This window comes from Heptranchias perlo, chromosome 5, assembly GCF_035084215.1.
Source record: "Heptranchias perlo isolate sHepPer1 chromosome 5, sHepPer1.hap1, whole genome shotgun sequence".
Lineage (NCBI taxonomy): Eukaryota > Metazoa > Chordata > Chondrichthyes > Hexanchiformes > Hexanchidae > Heptranchias > Heptranchias perlo.
This window is the reverse complement of record NC_090329.1, coordinates 114,068,626-114,085,864: the sequence shown is the minus strand read 5'-3', so window position 1 is coordinate 114,085,864 and position 17,239 is coordinate 114,068,626. Positions and strand designations below refer to the sequence as shown.

General features: G+C 48.5%; 5 non-coding genes across 5 annotated transcripts; all 5 read right to left on the bottom strand.

The window, feature by feature from the left end:
• Positions 1–1,822: 1,822 nt before the first annotated feature.
• LOC137322372 (5S ribosomal RNA) lies at positions 1,823–1,941 on the bottom strand. The gene has a single exon (XR_010963087.1). It is a non-coding gene; the product is annotated as a 5S ribosomal RNA (ribosomal RNA).
• A 3,002-nt stretch (positions 1,942–4,943) lies between these two features.
• Positions 4,944–5,062, bottom strand: LOC137322244 (5S ribosomal RNA). The gene has a single exon (XR_010963001.1). It is a non-coding gene; the product is annotated as a 5S ribosomal RNA (ribosomal RNA).
• A 3,022-nt stretch (positions 5,063–8,084) lies between these two features.
• On the bottom strand, positions 8,085–8,203 carry LOC137322371 (5S ribosomal RNA). Its single transcript, XR_010963086.1, has one exon. It is a non-coding gene; the product is annotated as a 5S ribosomal RNA (ribosomal RNA).
• A 3,002-nt stretch (positions 8,204–11,205) lies between these two features.
• LOC137322306 (5S ribosomal RNA) lies at positions 11,206–11,325 on the bottom strand. Its single transcript, XR_010963060.1, has one exon. It is a non-coding gene; the product is annotated as a 5S ribosomal RNA (ribosomal RNA).
• Positions 11,326–14,327: 3,002 nt separating this feature from the next.
• LOC137322370 (5S ribosomal RNA) lies at positions 14,328–14,446 on the bottom strand. The gene has a single exon (XR_010963085.1). It is a non-coding gene; the product is annotated as a 5S ribosomal RNA (ribosomal RNA).
• Between the last annotated feature and the right edge of the window lie 2,793 nt (positions 14,447–17,239).

The following is a 17,239-nucleotide window of genomic DNA, read 5'->3' as shown; positions in this document are numbered from 1 at the left end:
TAAGAAATGGGGCAGGCAGAGGCCCTAAGGGGTGAAATTGACCTGTCGGAGGCCCGGCAAAACCTGGGGAGAAAGGGACAGAAGTCCAAATGTTGGGTAAAGAAAATGTAGATTCAATATGAAAAGTCAGTACTTGAATGCTTACCTCACGCAATTGTAGGGTTGCCAAGCCTCCAGGATTGCCCTGGAGTCTCCAGGAATTAAAGATTAATCTCCTGGACACTGCTGCCAGCCAACCGTGGAGAAACATCATAGAGGCATTAAAAGAAAAATGTTTTTTCCTTTTCTTTGAACGCTTTTCTTAATTAGTTCGAAAATTATAGCAGATGGGTCAAAAAGGATGTTTGACTGGGTCGGGTGGTTGGAAGTCATGTGATAAAACCTCCAGGAATGCGTCCAACCAGAGTTGGCAACCCTACCTACCCTTCATTGCCTTCCCCTGGCCTTAACCTTCATTAGCTTCACCATTCCTTCACTCACTCACTCACTCACTCACTGCTGCAAAAACGCTGGTCCCTCCTGCCTCAAAATACAGACAACCGGGGAGCAGCCTTTTCTCCTCTCCCAGGCCCAGCTGCTTAGAAAAGGCTCAAGCCCACACCCCAATTTAAGTCACCTTGGCCCAATTCAGGCCAGAAGAAGATGTGTGCCTTTCCGCACATGGATAAAAGCAGCCGCTGGCCCCGATTTGACCGGCAGGTCGGCGAATGTTAGTCTTCATCTCAACAGGGCTGGAATACAATACAAAGTTATGCTACGGTTGTATAAAGCTCTGCTTAGACCGCATCTGGAGTACTGCGTTCAGTTCTGGGCACCACACCTCAGGAAGGATACACTGGTCTTGGAGGGGCTGCAGCGCACATTTACCAAAATGATACCGGGGCTAAAAGGGTTAAGTTGTCAGGACAGGTTGCATCGACTAGGCTCGTATTCCCTTGAGTTTAGAAGATTAAGATCTAATTGAGGTGTTTAAGATTATTAAAGGAGCTGATAGGCTCGATAGAGAAACTATTTCCTCTGGTGGGGGAGTCCGGAACAAGGGGGCATAATCTGAAAATTACAGCTAGGCAGTTCACGGGTGATGTCAGGAAGCACTTCTTCACACAAAGTGTAGTAGAAATCTGGAACTCTCTCCCCCAAAAAGCTGTTGAGGCTGGGGATCAATTGAAAATCTCAAAACCGAGATTGATTGATTTTTGTTAGGCACGGGTGTTGAGGGTTATGGAGCACAGGCGGGTAAATGGAGTTAAGGTACACATCAGTCACGAATGGCGGAACAGGCTCAAAGGGCTGAATGGCCTTCTCCCGTTCCTATGAACGTGCTGCCAGGAAATGGGCCGAGGAAAGCGAGCAACAGCGAGCGACCGAGTGAGCGAGCGAGCGAGCGATCAGCAAAAAGACTGGCAAATGAAGGCAGCGTCGGCGTGAAGAACAGCAAACAGCTAACAAGAAAAGCTGACGGCAGTTGCTATTTCCAGGCGGTGTCCCAAGCGAGTACTGACCAGGCCTGCCTCTGACTTAGCTTGTGATATCGGATGGGATGGGGTACTTTTCAGAGGAGTGTGGGAGTAAGCGATGGCCTGCTTTGCTTCTCTTTACTTAAACGCTTGCTGCTTTGTGTATGTTTTTTGCCAGCTTATTTTCTTCATGTGTTTTTTTTTGTTGACTCTGTGTCGACTCCCTTGCCTTTGTCTGGCAGCAGGAGAATGTGCAGCAAAGGAATGGGCAAAGGAAAGCGAGAGAGAGTGCAGGAGCAAGCAGCAAAAAGCTTTGTGATTGAAGGGAGTGCGCAGAGCTGAGAGCAGCCTCTGCTGGCAAGAAAAGCCTACTGCACCTGGTATTCCCAGGCGGTCTCCCATCCAAGTACTAACCAGGCCTGACTCTGCTTAGCTTCCGAGATCAGACGAGATCGGGCGTTTTCAGACTAGTATGGCCGTAGGCATCAATTGCTTGCTTTTCCCTTTACTTAAAGGGCTGCAGTCTTCTTCTTCATTCTTTACCATACTTTCTGCACTTGCCTGGCGCCGGGGGAAACAACATCACTCACAGGGTACACGCATTCGCACTGCCAAACACAAACACACACAAGTCCTGCTTCATCTGCAAAACAATCACATAGCAAGCTCAACGCTTCATTCAAATCCTACAACATAGCAACAGGAGGAGGCCATTCACACCCACCCGCCTGCCTGCCTGTCTGCCTGCCTGCCTGCCTGCTCCGCCATTTCAGAACATCATGGCTCATCTCTCATCTAACTCCAGAGACCTGCCTTTCGCCCATATCCCTTCATACCTTTGCTTGACAAAAACCTATCTCTCTCACATTTCAATTTCGCAATTCAGCTCCTATCAATTGCCCTTTGCGTGAGAGACTTACAAACTTCTACCACCCTTTGTGGGTAGTAATGTTTTCTCATCTCTCTCCTCAAAGGTCTGGCTCTACTTTTTAGACTCTGCCCCCTACTCCTAGAATCCCCAACCAGCGGAAATAGTTGCTCTCTATCCACCCTATCTGTTCCCCTTAATATCTTATGAACTTCCATCAGATCACCCCTTAACCTTCGAAACTCCAGAGAATACAACCCCAATTTGTGTCATCTCTCCTCGTAACTTAACCCTTGAAGTCCGGCTAGCGTTCTAGTAAACCTACGCTGCACTCCCTCCGAGGCCGATATGTCCTTCCGAAGGTGCGGTGCCCAGAACTGCTCACAGTACTCCAGGTGCGGTCTAACCAGGGTTTTGTATAGCTGCAGCATAACTTCTGCCGCCTTGTACTCTAGTCCTCTACTCACACTTTCACCAGCTACGGATAGGGACCAAGTTAAAAACAAGGACCTCAAAGGTAGCAATCTCTGCAAGGGAAAACATTTACTGGCCTGTGGCCTCCTTCTGTGCTGTACTAAGAAGTAAACTTAGCACTGACCTTTCTCACATAAAAACTCATCAACACCTGCGCTGGACTTCTGGCTAGTGTCTTCGCGACGAAAGCCCCTGAAATCATTCAATAAACACATGCCGTGATTGTTGGTCGGGAGAGGCCTTTCGGGACTTTCCGGATGCATGAACTAAAATGGGCATCAAAATGGTGATGGAGAGGCTTGTAGATTATGTGGTGCAGGCATAAGAAATGGGGCAGGCAGAGGCCCTAAGGGGTGAAATTGACCTGTCGGAGGCCCGGCAAAACCTGGGGAGAAAGGGACAGAAGTCCAAATGTTGGGTAAAGAAAATGTAGATTCAATATGAAAAGTCAGTACTTGACTGCTTACCTCACGCAATTGTAGGGTTGCCAAGCCTCCAGGATTGCCCTGGAGTCTCCAGGAATTAAAGATTAATCTCCTGGACACTGCTGCCAACCAACCGTGGAGAAACATCATAGAGGCATTAAAAGAAAAATGGTTTTTCCTTTTCTTTGAACGCTTTTCTTAATTAGTTCGAAAATTATAGCAGATGGGTCAAAAAGGATGTTTGACTGGGTCGGGTGGTTGGAAGTCATGTGATAAAACCTCCAGGAATGCGTCCAACCAGAGTTGGCAACCCTACCTACCCTTCATTGCCTTCCCCTGGCCTTAACCTTCATTAGCTTCACCATTCCTTCACTCACTCACTCACTCACTCACTGCTGCAAAAACGCTGGTCCCTCCTGCCTCAAAATACAGACAACCGGGGAGCAGCCTTTTCTCCTCTCCCAGGCCCAGCTGCTTAGAAAAGGCTCAAGCCCACACCCCAATTTAAGTCACCTTGGCCCAATTCAGGCCAGAAGAAGATGTGTGCCTTTCCGCACATGGATAAAAGCAGCCGCTGGCCCCGATTTGACCGGCAGGTCGGCGAATGTTAGTCTTCATCTCAACAGGGCTGGAATACAATACAAAGTTATGCTACGGTTGTATAAAGCTCTGCTTAGACCGCATCTGGAGTACTGCGTTCAGTTCTGGGCACCACACCTCAGGAAGGATACACTGGTCTTGGAGGGGCTGCAGCGCACATTTACCAAAATGATACCGGGGCTAAAAGGGTTAAGTTGTCAGGACAGGTTGCATCGACTAGGCTCGTATTCCCTTGAGTTTAGAAGATTAAGATCTAATTGAGGTGTTTAAGATTATTAAAGGAGCTGATAGGCTCGATAGAGAAACTATTTCCTCTGGTGGGGGAGTCCGGAACAAGGGGGCATAATCTGAAAATTACAGCTAGGCAGTTCACGGGTGATGTCAGGAAGCACTTCTTCACACAAAGTGTAGTAGAAATCTGGAACTCTCTCCCCCAAAAAGCTGTTGAGGCTGGGGATCAATTGAAAATCTCAAAACCGAGATTGATTGATTTTTGTTAGGCACGGGTGTTGAGGGTTATGGAGCACAGGCGGGTAAATGGAGTTAAGGTACACATCAGTCACGAATGGCGGAACAGGCTCAAAGGGCTGAATGGCCTTCTCCCGTTCCTATGAACGTGCTGCCAGGAAATGGGCCGAGGAAAGCGAGCAACAGCGAGCGACCGAGTGAGCGAGCGAGCGAGCGATCAGCAAAAAGACTGGCAAATGAAGGCAGCGTCGGCGTGAAGAACAGCAAACAGCTAACAAGAAAAGCTGACGGCAGTTGCTATTTCCAGGCGGTGTCCCAAGCGAGTACTGACCAGGCCTGCCTCTGACTTAGCTTGTGATATCGGATGGGATGGGGTACTTTTCAGAGGAGTGTGGGAGTAAGCGATGGCCTGCTTTGCTTCTCTTTACTTAAACGCTTGCTGCTTTGTGTATGTTTTTTGCCAGCTTATTTTCTTCATGTGTTTTTTTTTGTTGACTCTGTGTCGACTCCCTTGCCTTTGTCTGGCAGCAGGAGAATGTGCAGCAAAGGAATGGGCAAAGGAAAGCGAGAGAGAGTGCAGGAGCAAGCAGCAAAAAGCTTTGTGATTGAAGGGAGTGCGCAGAGCTGAGAGCAGCCTCTGCTGGCAAGAAAAGCCTACTGCACCTGGTATTCCCAGGCGGTCTCCCATCCAAGTACTAACCAGGCCTGACTCTGCTTAGTTTCCGAGATCAGACGAGATCGGGCGTTTTCAGACTAGTATGGCCGTAGGCATCAATTGCTTGCTTTTCCCTTTACTTAAAGGGCTGCAGTCTTCTTCTTCATTCTTTACCATACTTTCTGCACTTGCCTGGCGCCGGGGGAAACAACATCACTCACAGGGTACACGCATTCGCACTGCCAAACACAAACACACACAAGTCCTGCTTCATCTGCAAAACAATCACATAGCAAGCTCAACGCTTCATTCAAATCCTACAACATAGCAACAGGAGGAGGCCATTCACACCCACCCGCCTGCCTGCCTGTCTGCCTGCCTGCCTGCCTGCTCCGCCATTTCAGAACATCATGGCTCATCTCTCATCTAACTCCAGAGACCTGCCTTTCGCCCATATCCCTTCATACCTTTGCTTGACAAAAACCTATCTCTCTCACATTTCAATTTCGCAATTCAGCTCCTATCAATTGCCCTTTGCGTGAGAGACTTACAAACTTCTACCACCCTTTGTGGGTAGTAATGTTTTCTCATCTCTCTCCTCAAAGGTCTGGCTCTACTTTTTAGACTCTGCCCCCTACTCCTAGAATCCCCAACCAGCGGAAATAGTTGCTCTCTATCCACCCTATCTGTTCCCCTTAATATCTTATGAACTTCCATCAGATCACCCCTTAACCTTCGAAACTCCAGAGAATACAACCCCAATTTGTGTCATCTCTCCTCGTAACTTAACCCTTGAAGTCCGGCTAGCGTTCTAGTAAACCTACGCTGCACTCCCTCCGAGGCCGATATGTCCTTCCGAAGGTGCGGTGCCCAGAACTGCTCACAGTACTCCAGGTGCGGTCTAACCAGGGTTTTGTATAGCTGCAGCATAACTTCTGCCGCCTTGTACTCTAGTCCTCTACTCACACTTTCACCAGCTACGGATAGGGACCAAGTTAAAAACAAGGACCTCAAAGGTAGCAATCTCTGCAAGGGAAAACATTTACTGGCCTGTGGCCTCCTTCTGTGCTGTACTAAGAAGTAAACTTAGCACTGACCTTTCTCACATAAAAACTCATCAACACCTGCGCTGGACTTCTGGCTAGTGTCTTCGCGACGAAAGCCCCTGAAATCATTCAATAAACACATGCCGTGATTGTTGGTCGGGAGAGGCCTTTCGGGACTTTCCGGATGCATGAACTAAAATGGGCATCAAAATGGTGATGGAGAGGCTTGTAGATTATGTGGTGTAGGCATAAGAAATGGGGCAGGCAGAGGCCCTAAGGGGTGAAATTGACCTGTCGGAGGCCCGGCAAAACCTGGGGAGAAAGGGACAGAAGTCCAAATGTTGGGTAAAGAAAATGTAGATTCAATATGAAAAGTCAGTACTTGACTGCTTACCTCACGCAATTGTAGGGTTGCCAAGCCTCCAGGATTGCCCTGGAGTCTCCAGGAATTAAAGATTAATCTCCTGGACACTGCTGCCAACCAACCGTGGAGAAACATCATAGAGGCATTAAAAGAAAAATGGTTTTTCCTTTTCTTTGAACGCTTTTCTTAATTAGTTCGAAAATTATAGCAGATGGGTCAAAAAGGATGTTTGACTGGGTCGGGTGGTTGGAAGTCATGTGATAAAACCTCCAGGAATGCGTCCAACCAGAGTTGGCAACCCTACCTACCCTTCATTGCCTTCCCCTGGCCTTAACCTTCATTAGCTTCACCATTCCTTCACTCACTCACTCACTCACTCACTGCTGCAAAAACGCTGGTCCCTCCTGCCTCAAAATACAGACAACCGGGGAGCAGCCTTTTCTCCTCTCCCAGGCCCAGCTGCTTAGAAAAGGCTCAAGCCCACACCCCAATTTAAGTCACCTTGGCCCAATTCAGGCCAGAAGAAGATGTGTGCCTTTCCGCACATGGATAAAAGCAGCCGCTGGCCCCGATTTGACCGGCAGGTCGGCGAATGTTAGTCTTCATCTCAACAGGGCTGGAATACAATACAAAGTTATGCTACGGTTGTATAAAGCTCTGCTTAGACCGCATCTGGAGTACTGCGTTCAGTTCTGGGCACCACACCTCAGGAAGGATACACTGGTCTTGGAGGGGCTGCAGCGCACATTTACCAAAATGATACCGGGGCTAAAAGGGTTAAGTTGTCAGGACAGGTTGCATCGACTAGGCTCGTATTCCCTTGAGTTTAGAAGATTAAGATCTAATTGAGGTGTTTAAGATTATTAAAGGAGCTGATAGGCTCGATAGAGAAACTATTTCCTCTGGTGGGGGAGTCCGGAACAAGGGGGCATAATCTGAAAATTACAGCTAGGCAGTTCACGGGTGATGTCAGGAAGCACTTCTTCACACAAAGTGTAGTAGAAATCTGGAACTCTCTCCCCCAAAAAGCTGTTGAGGCTGGGGATCAATTGAAAATCTCAAAACCGAGATTGATTGATTTTTGTTAGGCACGGGTGTTGAGGGTTATGGAGCACAGGCGGGTAAATGGAGTTAAGGTACACATCAGTCACGAATGGCGGAACAGGCTCAAAGGGCTGAATGGCCTTCTCCCGTTCCTATGAACGTGCTGCCAGGAAATGGGCAGAGGAAAGCGAGCAACAGCGAGCGAGCGAGTGAGCGAGCGAGCGAGCGAGTGAGCGAGCGAGCGAGCGATCAGCAAAAAGACTGGCAAATGAAGGCAGCGTCGGCGTGAAGAACAGCAAACAGCTAACAAGAAAAGCTGACGGCAGTTGCTATTTCCAGGCGGTGTCCCAAGCGAGTACTGACCAGGCCTGCCTCTGACTTAGCTTGTGATATCGGATGGGATGGGGTACTTTTCAGAGGAGTGTGGGAGTAAGCGATGGCCTGCTTTGCTTCTCTTTACTTAAACGCTTGCTGCTTTGTGTATGTTTTTTGCCAGCTTATTTTCTTCATGTGTTTTTTTTTGTTGACTCTGTGTCGACTCCCTTGCCTTTGTCTGGCAGCAGGAGAATGTGCAGCAAAGGAATGGGCAAAGGAAAGCGAGAGAGAGTGCAGGAGCAAGCAGCAAAAAGCTTTGTGATTGAAGGGAGTGCGCAGAGCTGAGAGCAGCCTCTGCTGGCAAGAAAAGCCTACTGCACCTGGTATTCCCAGGCGGTCTCCCATCCAAGTACTAACCAGGCCTGACTCTGCTTAGCTTCCGAGATCAGACGAGATCGGGCGTTTTCAGACTAGTATGGCCGTAGGCATCAATTGCTTGCTTTTCCCTTTACTTAAAGGGCTGCAGTCCTCTACTTCATTCTTTACCACACTTTCTGCACTTGCCTGGCGCCGGGGGAAACAACATCACTCACAGGGTACACGCATTCGCACTGCCAAACACAAACACACACAAGTCCTGCTTCATCTGCAAAACAATCACATAGCAAGCTCAACGCTTCATTCAAATCCTACAACATAGCAACAGGAGGAGGCCATTCACACCCGCCTGCCTGCCTGTCTGCCTGCCTGCCTGCCTGCCTGCTCCGCCATTTCAGAACATCATGGCTCATCTCTCATCTAACTCCAGAGACCTGCCTTTCGCCCATATCCCTTCATACCTTTGCTTGACAAAAACCTATCTCTCTCACATTTCAATTTCGCAATTCAGCTCCTATCAATTGCCCTTTGCGTGAGAGACTTACAAACTTCTACCACCCTTTGTGGGTAGTAATGTTTTCTCATCTCTCTCCTCAAAGGTCTGGCTCTACTTTTTAGACTCTGCCCCCTACTCCTAGAATCCCCAACCAGCGGAAATAGTTGCTCTCTATCCACCCTATCTGTTCCCCTTAATATCTTATGAACTTCCATCAGATCACCCCTTAACCTTCGAAACTCCAGAGAATACAACCCCAATTTGTGTCATCTCTCCTCGTAACTTAACCCTTGAAGTCCGGCTAGCGTTCTAGTAAACCTACGCCGCACTCCCTCCGAGGCCGATATGTCCTTCCGAAGGTGCGGTGCCCAGAACTGCTCACAGTACTCCAGGTGCGGTCTAACCAGGGTTTTGTATAGCTGCAGCATAACTTCTGCCGCCTTGTACTCTAGTCCTCTACTCACACTTTCACCAGCTACGGATAGGGACCAAGTTAAAAACAAGGACCTCAAAGGTAGCAATCTCTGCAAGGGAAAACATTTACTGGCCTGTGGCCTCCTTCTGTGCTGTACTAAGAAGTAAACTTAGCACTGACCTTTCTCACATAAAAACTCATCAACACCTGCGCTGGACTTCTGGCTAGTGTCTTCGCGACGAAAGCCCCTGAAATCATTCAATAAACACATGCCGTGATTGTTGGTCGGGAGAGGCCTTTCGGGACTTTCCGGATGCATGAACTAAAATGGGCATCAAAATGGTGATGGAGAGGCTTGTAGATTATGTGGTGTAGGCATAAGAAATGGGGCAGGCAGAGGCCCTAAGGGGTGAAATTGACCTGTCGGAGGCCCGGCAAAACCTGGGGAGAAAGGGACAGAAGTCCAAATGTTGGGTAAAGAAAATGTAGATTCAATATGAAAAGTCAGTACTTGAATGCTTACCTCACGCAATTGTAGGGTTGCCAAGCCTCCAGGATTGCCCTGGAGTCTCCAGGAATTAAAGATTAATCTCCTGGACACTGCTGCCAGCCAACCGTGGAGAAACATCATAGAGGCATTAAAAGAAAAATGTTTTTTCCTTTTCTTTGAACGCTTTTCTTAATTAGTTCGAAAATTATAGCAGATGGGTCAAAAAGGATGTTTGACTGGGTCGGGTGGTTGGAAGTCATGTGATAAAACCTCCAGGAATGCGTCCAACCAGAGTTGGCAACCCTACCTACCCTTCATTGCCTTCCCCTGGCCTTAACCTTCATTAGCTTCACCATTCCTTCACTCACTCACTCACTCACTCACTGCTGCAAAAACGCTGGTCCCTCCTGCCTCAAAATACAGACAACCGGGGAGCAGCCTTTTCTCCTCTCCCAGGCCCAGCTGCTTAGAAAAGGCTCAAGCCCACACCCCAATTTAAGTCACCTTGGCCCAATTCAGGCCAGAAGAAGATGTGTGCCTTTCCGCACATGGATAAAAGCAGCCGCTGGCCCCGATTTGACCGGCAGGTCGGCGAATGTTAGTCTTCATCTCAACAGGGCTGGAATACAATACAAAGTTATGCTACGGTTGTATAAAGCTCTGCTTAGACCGCATCTGGAGTACTGCGTTCAGTTCTGGGCACCACACCTCAGGAAGGATACACTGGTCTTGGAGGGGCTGCAGCGCACATTTACCAAAATGATACCGGGGCTAAAAGGGTTAAGTTGTCAGGACAGGTTGCATCGACTAGGCTCGTATTCCCTTGAGTTTAGAAGATTAAGATCTAATTGAGGTGTTTAAGATTATTAAAGGAGCTGATAGGCTCGATAGAGAAACTATTTCCTCTGGTGGGGGAGTCCGGAACAAGGGGGCATAATCTGAAAATTACAGCTAGGCAGTTCACGGGTGATGTCAGGAAGCACTTCTTCACACAAAGTGTAGTAGAAATCTGGAACTCTCTCCCCCAAAAAGCTGTTGAGGCTGGGGATCAATTGAAAATCTCAAAACCGAGATTGATTGATTTTTGTTAGGCACGGGTGTTGAGGGTTATGGAGCACAGGCGGGTAAATGGAGTTAAGGTACACATCAGTCACGAATGGCGGAACAGGCTCAAAGGGCTGAATGGCCTTCTCCCGTTCCTATGAACGTGCTGCCAGGAAATGGGCCGAGGAAAGCGAGCAACAGCGAGCGACCGAGTGAGCGAGCGAGCGAGCGATCAGCAAAAAGACTGGCAAATGAAGGCAGCGTCGGCGTGAAGAACAGCAAACAGCTAACAAGAAAAGCTGACGGCAGTTGCTATTTCCAGGCGGTGTCCCAAGCGAGTACTGACCAGGCCTGCCTCTGACTTAGCTTGTGATATCGGATGGGATGGGGTACTTTTCAGAGGAGTGTGGGAGTAAGCGATGGCCTGCTTTGCTTCTCTTTACTTAAACGCTTGCTGCTTTGTGTATGTTTTTTGCCAGCTTATTTTCTTCATGTGTTTTTTTTTGTTGACTCTGTGTCGACTCCCTTGCCTTTGTCTGGCAGCAGGAGAATGTGCAGCAAAGGAATGGGCAAAGGAAAGCGAGAGAGAGTGCAGGAGCAAGCAGCAAAAAGCTTTGTGATTGAAGGGAGTGCGCAGAGCTGAGAGCAGCCTCTGCTGGCAAGAAAAGCCTACTGCACCTGGTATTCCCAGGCGGTCTCCCATCCAAGTACTAACCAGGCCTGACTCTGCTTAAGCTACCGAGATCAGACGAGATCGGGCGTTTTCAGACTAGTATGGCCGTAGGCATCAATTGCTTGCTTTTCCCTTTACTTAAAGGGCTGCAGTCTTCTTCTTCATTCTTTACCATACTTTCTGCACTTGCCTGGCGCCGGGGGAAACAACATCACTCACAGGGTACACGCATTCGCACTGCCAAACACAAACACACACAAGTCCTGCTTCATCTGCAAAACAATCACATAGCAAGCTCAACGCTTCATTCAAATCCTACAACATAGCAACAGGAGGAGGCCATTCACACCCACCCGCCTGCCTGCCTGTCTGCCTGCCTGCCTGCCTGCTCCGCCATTTCAGAACATCATGGCTCATCTCTCATCTAACTCCAGAGACCTGCCTTTCGCCCATATCCCTTCATACCTTTGCTTGACAAAAACCTATCTCTCTCACATTTCAATTTCGCAATTCAGCTCCTATCAATTGCCCTTTGCGTGAGAGACTTACAAACTTCTACCACCCTTTGTGGGTAGTAATGTTTTCTCATCTCTCTCCTCAAAGGTCTGGCTCTACTTTTTAGACTCTGCCCCCTACTCCTAGAATCCCCAACCAGCGGAAATAGTTGCTCTCTATCCACCCTATCTGTTCCCCTTAATATCTTATGAACTTCCATCAGATCACCCCTTAACCTTCGAAACTCCAGAGAATACAACCCCAATTTGTGTCATCTCTCCTCGTAACTTAACCCTTGAAGTCCGGCTAGCGTTCTAGTAAACCTACGCTGCACTCCCTCCGAGGCCGATATGTCCTTCCGAAGGTGCGGTGCCCAGAACTGCTCACAGTACTCCAGGTGCGGTCTAACCAGGGTTTTGTATAGCTGCAGCATAACTTCTGCCGCCTTGTACTCTAGTCCTCTACTCACACTTTCACCAGCTACGGATAGGGACCAAGTTAAAAACAAGGACCTCAAAGGTAGCAATCTCTGCAAGGGAAAACATTTACTGGCCTGTGGCCTCCTTCTGTGCTGTACTAAGAAGTAAACTTAGCACTGACCTTTCTCACATAAAAACTCATCAACACCTGCGCTGGACTTCTGGCTAGTGTCTTCGCGACGAAAGCCCCTGAAATCATTCAATAAACACATGCCGTGATTGTTGGTCGGGAGAGGCCTTTCGGGACTTTCCGGATGCATGAACTAAAATGGGCATCAAAATGGTGATGGAGAGGCTTGTAGATTATGTGGTGTAGGCATAAGAAATGGGGCAGGCAGAGGCCCTAAGGGGTGAAATTGACCTGTCGGAGGCCCGGCAAAACCTGGGGAGAAAGGGACAGAAGTCCAAATGTTGGGTAAAGAAAATGTAGATTCAATATGAAAAGTCAGTACTTGACTGCTTACCTCACGCAATTGTAGGGTTGCCAAGCCTCCAGGATTGCCCTGGAGTCTCCAGGAATTAAAGATTAATCTCCTGGACACTGCTGCCAACCAACCGTGGAGAAACATCATAGAGGCATTAAAAGAAAAATGTTTTTTCCTTTTCTTTGAACGCTTTTCTTAATTAGTTCGAAAATTATAGCAGATGGGTCAAAAAGGATGTTTGACTGGGTCGGGTGGTTGGAAGTCATGTGATAAAACCTCCAGGAATGCGTCCAACCAGAGTTGGCAACCCTACCTACCCTTCATTGCCTTCCCCTGGCCTTAACCTTCATTAGCTTCACCATTCCTTCACTCACTCACTCACTCACTCACTGCTGCAAAAACGCTGGTCCCTCCTGCCTCAAAATACAGACAACCGGGGAGCAGCCTTTTCTCCTCTCCCAGGCCCAGCTGCTTAGAAAAGGCTCAAGCCCACACCCCAATTTAAGTCACCTTGGCCCAATTCAGGCCAGAAGAAGATGTGTGCCTTTCCGCACATGGATAAAAGCAGCCGCTGGCCCCGATTTGACCGGCAGGTCGGCGAATGTTAGTCTTCATCTCAACAGGGCTGGAATACAATACAAAGTTATGCTACGGTTGTATAAAGCTCTGCTTAGACCGCATCTGGAGTACTGCGTTCAGTTCTGGGCACCACACCTCAGGAAGGATACACTGGTCTTGGAGGGGCTGCAGCGCACATTTACCAAAATGATACCGGGGCTAAAAGGGTTAAGTTGTCAGGACAGGTTGCATCGACTAGGCTCGTATTCCCTTGAGTTTAGAAGATTAAGATCTAATTGAGGTGTTTAAGATTATTAAAGGAGCTGATAGGCTCGATAGAGAAACTATTTCCTCTGGTGGGGGAGTCCGGAACAAGGGGGCATAATCTGAAAATTACAGCTAGGCAGTTCACGGGTGATGTCAGGAAGCACTTCTTCACACAAAGTGTAGTAGAAATCTGGAACTCTCTCCCCCAAAAAGCTGTTGAGGCTGGGGATCAATTGAAAATCTCAAAACCGAGATTGATTGATTTTTGTTAGGCACGGGTGTTGAGGGTTATGGAGCACAGGCGGGTAAATGGAGTTAAGGTACACATCAGTCACGAATGGCGGAACAGGCTCAAAGGGCTGAATGGCCTTCTCCCGTTCCTATGAACGTGCTGCCAGGAAATGGGCCGAGGAAAGCGAGCAACAGCGAGCGACCGAGTGAGCGAGCGAGCGAGCGATCAGCAAAAAGACTGGCAAATGAAGGCAGCGTCGGCGTGAAGAACAGCAAACAGCTAACAAGAAAAGCTGACGGCAGTTGCTATTTCCAGGCGGTGTCCCAAGCGAGTACTGACCAGGCCTGCCTCTGACTTAGCTTGTGATATCGGATGGGATGGGGTACTTTTCAGAGGAGTGTGGGAGTAAGCGATGGCCTGCTTTGCTTCTCTTTACTTAAACGCTTGCTGCTTTGTGTATGTTTTTTGCCAGCTTATTTTCTTCATGTGTTTTTTTTTGTTGACTCTGTGTCGACTCCCTTGCCTTTGTCTGGCAGCAGGAGAATGTGCAGCAAAGGAATGGGCAAAGGAAAGCGAGAGAGAGTGCAGGAGCAAGCAGCAAAAAGCTTTGTGATTGAAGGGAGTGCGCAGAGCTGAGAGCAGCCTCTGCTGGCAAGAAAAGCCTACTGCACCTGGTATTCCCAGGCGGTCTCCCATCCAAGTACTAACCAGGCCTGACTCTGCTTAGCTTCCGAGATCAGACGAGATCGGGCGTTTTCAGACTAGTATGGCCGTAGGCATCAATTGCTTGCTTTTCCCTTTACTTAAAGGGCTGCAGTCTTCTTCTTCATTCTTTACCATACTTTCTGCACTTGCCTGGCGCCGGGGGAAACAACATCACTCACAGGGTACACGCATTCGCACTGCCAAACACAAACACACACAAGTCCTGCTTCATCTGCAAAACAATCACATAGCAAGCTCAACGCTTCATTCAAATCCTACAACATAGCAACAGGAGGAGGCCATTCACACCCACCCGCCTGCCTGCCTGTCTGCCTGCCTGCCTGCCTGCTCCGCCATTTCAGAACATCATGGCTCATCTCTCATCTAACTCCAGAGACCTGCCTTTCGCCCATATCCCTTCATACCTTTGCTTGACAAAAACCTATCTCTCTCACATTTCAATTTCGCAATTCAGCTCCTATCAATTGCCCTTTGCGTGAGAGACTTACAAACTTCTACCACCCTTTGTGGGTAGTAATGTTTTCTCATCTCTCTCCTCAAAGGTCTGGCTCTACTTTTTAGACTCTGCCCCCTACTCCTAGAATCCCCAACCAGCGGAAATAGTTGCTCTCTATCCACCCTATCTGTTCCCCTTAATATCTTATGAACTTCCATCAGATCACCCCTTAACCTTCGAAACTCCAGAGAATACAACCCCAATTTGTGTCATCTCTCCTCGTAACTTAACCCTTGAAGTCCGGCTAGCGTTCTAGTAAACCTACGCTGCACTCCCTCCGAGGCCGATATGTCCTTCCGAAGGTGCGGTGCCCAGAACTGCTCACAGTACTCCAGGTGCGGTCTAACCAGGGTTTTGTATAGCTGCAGCATAACTTCTGCCGCCTTGTACTCTAGTCCTCTACTCACACTTTCACCAGCTACGGATAGGGACCAAGTTAAAAACAAGGACCTCAAAGGTAGCAATCTCTGCAAGGGAAAACATTTACTGGCCTGTGGCCTCCTTCTGTGCTGTACTAAGAAGTAAACTTAGCACTGACCTTTCTCACATAAAAACTCATCAACACCTGCGCTGGACTTCTGGCTAGTGTCTTCGCGACGAAAGCCCCTGAAATCATTCAATAAACACATGCCGTGATTGTTGGTCGGGAGAGGCCTTTCGGGACTTTCCGGATGCATGAACTAAAATGGGCATCAAAATGGTGATGGAGAGGCTTGTAGATTATGTGGTGCAGGCATAAGAAATGGGGCAGGCAGAGGCCCTAAGGGGTGAAATTGACCTGTCGGAGGCCCGGCAAAACCTGGGGAGAAAGGGACAGAAGTCCAAATGTTGGGTAAAGAAAATGTAGATTCAATATGAAAAGTCAGTACTTGACTGCTTACCTCACGCAATTGTAGGGTTGCCAAGCCTCCAGGATTGCCCTGGAGTCTCCAGGAATTAAAGATTAATCTCCTGGACACTGCTGCCAACCAACCGTGGAGAAACATCATAGAGGCATTAAAAGAAAAATGGTTTTTCCTTTTCTTTGAACGCTTTTCTTAATTAGTTCGAAAATTATAGCAGATGGGTCAAAAAGGATGTTTGACTGGGTCGGGTGGTTGGAAGTCATGTGATAAAACCTCCAGGAATGCGTCCAACCAGAGTTGGCAACCCTACCTACCCTTCATTGCCTTCCCCTGGCCTTAACCTTCATTAGCTTCACCATTCCTTCACTCACTCACTCACTCACTCACTGCTGCAAAAACGCTGGTCCCTCCTGCCTCAAAATACAGACAACCGGGGAGCAGCCTTTTCTCCTCTCCCAGGCCCAGCTGCTTAGAAAAGGCTCAAGCCCACACCCCAATTTAAGTCACCTTGGCCCAATTCAGGCCAGAAGAAGATGTGTGCCTTTCCGCACATGGATAAAAGCAGCCGCTGGCCCCGATTTGACCGGCAGGTCGGCGAATGTTAGTCTTCATCTCAACAGGGCTGGAATACAATACAAAGTTATGCTACGGTTGTATAAAGCTCTGCTTAGACCGCATCTGGAGTACTGCGTTCAGTTCTGGGCACCACACCTCAGGAAGGATACACTGGTCTTGGAGGGGCTGCAGCGCACATTTACCAAAATGATACCGGGGCTAAAAGGGTTAAGTTGTCAGGACAGGTTGCATCGACTAGGCTCGTATTCCCTTGAGTTTAGAAGATTAAGATCTAATTGAGGTGTTTAAGATTATTAAAGGAGCTGATAGGCTCGATAGAGAAACTATTTCCTCTGGTGGGGGAGTCCGGAACAAGGGGGCATAATCTGAAAATTACAGCTAGGCAGTTCACGGGTGATGTCAGGAAGCACTTCTTCACACAAAGTGTAGTAGAAATCTGGAACTCTCTCCCCCAAAAAGCTGTTGAGGCTGGGGATCAATTGAAAATCTCAAAACCGAGATTGATTGATTTTTGTTAGGCACGGGTGTTGAGGGTTATGGAGCACAGGCGGGTAAATGGAGTTAAGGTACACATCAGTCACGAATGGCGGAACAGGCTCAAAGGGCTGAATGGCCTTCTCCCGTTCCTATGAACGTGCTGCCAGGAAATGGGCCGAGGAAAGCGAGCAACAGCGAGCGACCGAGTGAGCGAGCGAGCGAGCGATCAGCAAAAAGACTGGCAAATGAAGGCAGCGTCGGCGTGAAGAACAGCAAACAGCTAACAAGAAAAGCTGACGGCAGTTGCTATTTCCAGGCGGTGTCCCAAGCGAGTACTGACCAGGCCTGCCTCTGACTTAGCTTGTGATATCGGATGGGATGGGGTACTTTTCAGAGGAGTGTGGGAGTAAGCGATGGCCTGCTTTGCTTCTCTTTACTTAAACGCTTGCTG